The sequence below is a fragment of the Zingiber officinale genome, chromosome 9B (assembly GCF_018446385.1).
Source record: "Zingiber officinale cultivar Zhangliang chromosome 9B, Zo_v1.1, whole genome shotgun sequence".
NCBI classification, from domain to species: domain Eukaryota; kingdom Viridiplantae; phylum Streptophyta; class Magnoliopsida; order Zingiberales; family Zingiberaceae; genus Zingiber; species Zingiber officinale.
The window spans coordinates 119,049,876-119,053,494 of NC_056003.1; positions in this window are offsets into that span (position 1 = coordinate 119,049,876).

Sequence of the window (3,619 nt, forward strand, 5' to 3'; positions counted from 1 at the left end):
AGGCTTCCGTTCGGCCCGACATGCTTCCGTTCGGCCCGACATCCTTCCGTTCGGCCCTGCATCCTCCGTTCGGCGCGAACCTGGGGTTGACCTCCACGTGTCTTTGACCCTCCGCCCATGAGGGTCCCCCGTCCTTACCACCGGATCACATGCCTCCCCTTCAAGTCTAGTCGAAGGAGGCGCATAGTCCGACTGACTGGACGCCCGTAGTGCCGAGCGGCGCATCCAAGAAACCATCCTCCGCTTCTCCTCGTTAATCGCCTCTCATTCCACCTCTCTTGCGTTTTGAAAGGGATTTCTCACGAAGTATTTTGGATAGCTAGTCCGCTCGGCTGAATATATCCTGTTTTGCAAACGGGATTTCCGCCGGACATTTACGAAGTGCTTTTGGTTAGTTGACCGATCGGCCAAATTGACTTACAAAGTCCCTCTTTATGTCTTCTTCCGGCCGGAGGGTTTATAGTCGCCGGCTTGACTCTTGATATTTAACGTCGGAGCTCGACGGTCTTCCGCTCGGAGGGTTTATAGTTGCCGGCTCGACTCTCGATATTTAACGTCGGAGCTCGACGGTCTTCCGCTCGGAGGGTTTATAGTCGCCGGCTCGACTCTCGATATTTAACGTCGGAGCTCGACGGTCTTCCGCTCGGAGGGTTTATAGTCGAGCCGCGTCGCCGGCTCGACTCTCGATATTTAACGTCGAAGCTCGACGGTCTTCCGCTCGGAGGGTTTATAGACGCCGGCTCGTCTCTTGATTTTTAACGTCGGAGCTCGACGGTCTTCCGCTCGGAGGGTTTATAGACGCCGGCTCGTCTCTCTATTTTTCTTGCCTTATGGCGGACCGGCCTGGGTCGGTTTATAACCGAGTCGTACCATGGCTTCCGTCCAGAGGATTTATAGACGCCGGCTGCTCGATATTTAACGTCGGAGCTCGACGGTCTTCCGCTTGGAAGGTTTTTAGTCGCCGGCTCGACTCTCGATATTTAACGTCGGAGCTCGACGGTCTTCCGCTCGGAGGGTTTATAGTCGCCGGCTCGACTCTCGATATTTAACGTCGGAGCTCGACGGTCTTCCGCTCGGAGGGTTTATAGTCGCCGGCTCGACTCTCGATATTTAACGTCGGAGATCGACGGTCTTCCGCTCGGAGGGTTTATAGTCGCCGGCTTGACTCTCGATTTTTAACGTCGGAGCTCGACGGTCTTCCGCTCGGAGGGTTTATAATCGCCGGTCCGACTCTCGATTTTTAACGTCGGAGCTCGACGGCCTTCAAGGCTAATTTCAACATGGTCCGAGTGGCACGTGGTCTTCGTGTAGTCGGTCGTTTGGCCAATAATTCCAAAATACGTTTTATCACTTTGCCTCCTGCATTAAAAGGGCACAGGCGACCAAGACATACATAAAATGAATTACATCGGCGCACCTTTCACCCAGCTCGATACGGCTGGAGGTGGTTCGCTCGGCCATCCTCTTTCCCCTTGAATGCCGATCGGATCGTTATCTCGACCCCTTGGTGAGATGTTCTCCATTCGAAACTCGGCTTCCGCTCGGCCTCCTGACTCTGCAGTCGCTTGTTGCTCCATCCGCTCGGCTTGCGCCTTCTGTTTCTGTTGTTCCACAAGCTTAGCCGCTCTTGCCTCGATCAGAGCGTCGAGCTCCTCCATGGAGAGCATCACCGTATCGGTCGTCCAGCTTCGTCCATTGCTTCCGCTCGGATGCAGGTGCGTTCCCACAGACGGCGCCAAATTGATCCTGTCTGAATAGCTGAATCAACGGACGCTGGGCACGTGACACTCTCCTGGTTGCTGACGTAGATCTCCGACTGGTCGTACGGCGCTCCAACGAACCTGCAAAGAAGTCGGGCCGGGAGGGGATTCCCGGCGACGACCCTCCGACGCTCAAGTCAGGCAAGTGGAAGACGATAAAATGTCTCTGAATATGCCAGATCACGTACCTCCGGCGAAGGGTGAGGACCCTTTATATAGAGCTGTGAAGAGGCTCAAACACACATACCGAGGCGAATACGTGTCCTCTCACCATACCTCAGTATAGGCTTGTCAGAAGAGCTTGCCTGACGTCATACTGCTACAGTCCAAGCACATCTCTGATGGGACAGTAGAACCTTCTGTCATAAACTTCTGCGTATGGGTTAGTCGTCGAACACGCTTGTTGTCAGAAGATGTTCCCCCGATGTTTCCTTTGTCCTTTTGTCTCTTCTGTTCCCGCGCCGAGTGGCCAGCCGCTCGGCAGGCATAGGTCCGACCGGGCGTAGGTATCAGTCCGACTGGGTGCTCGGCTGAGAGTGTTCCACAGCAACGATGCTTTATGCTTCGGCCGAGCGGGATATCCGCTCGGCCAGGTGACCCTTTTCACTATGAGCGTTGGAAACCCGCCCATGGTCGGGTTGTCTTCTATTCGGCCCGGGAAGCTCCTGGCCGAATGTCAGGTCGGCCCGGCATCCTTCCGTTCGGCCCGACATGCTTCCGTTCGGCCCGGCATGCTTCCGTTCGGCGCCGCATCCTTCCGCTCGGCGCCGCATCCTTCCGTTCGGCCCGGCAGGCTTCCGTTCGGCCCGGCATGCTTCCGTTCGGCCCGGCATCATTCCGTTCGGCCCCGCATCCTCCGTTCGGCGCGAACCTGGGGTTGACCTCCACGTGTCTTTGACTCTCCGCCCATGAGAGTCTCCCGTCCTTACCACCGGATCATATATATATATATATATATATATATATATATAATAATTTTAATCAAAAATAATATATGAAGAGTTTTTTTTTTTTTCAATTTCGATAATATAATTTCATATAATAGTTTAATCAAAATCATTATATAAATTTAAGTCAATCAAAATTCATAAATACATTTTAAGTTCTTTATTTTATATATAAGAACTCTAATCCAAATTATTCCACGAACTAATCTTGCCTAACTATGAAGAATACTATTCCTATTCCTTAAAGCCATTAAACTCATGCTTTTATTAAAAAAAAAAATTGATTATCAAAAGTTCGTGTTAAAAATTCACAAATAAAACTCCATTGTACTCCTTGAAATCTTGAATATCCTATGCCTTTATTTTTCAATAATAATACTGATAATCTAGGAAAGACAAAAAAAAAAATCACATAACAAATATAATTTCTGTAATAAAAACCCACAATTTTTTTTTATAAAATACAAAGATAATTGGCAAAAGCATAATAATCTTTTTTATTTGGATAACTAAAAACCGATGATATCTAGAAAAATATCAATTTGCAAACCAAAAAGCTCAAAGTAACTTCAAACCTTCACCTTCCAGACATTTAAAGAGGCAACAAATGACATTTCTTTGGACTGCTAAATTCAATTATGCCATCAACAGCAGTCATTGGCAGTCAATGTGGAGCAGATGGACACAAACACTTTGTTTTGCTCTTTTCTAATGGCAATTTACAACGTTGAAGGGGCTGTTATACTTATCCAGGCTTCACCATTTTCTGTTTCTACATGAGAGAAGAAAGATAGATGTTATTCATCCACTACAATAGATTAAAAGTCTCTCACAGAACCATAAATGCCATATAAATCAAACACATTTGGCGAAAAACACTGAAAGAGCAAAGAAATTTGGTCAGATTTTAGG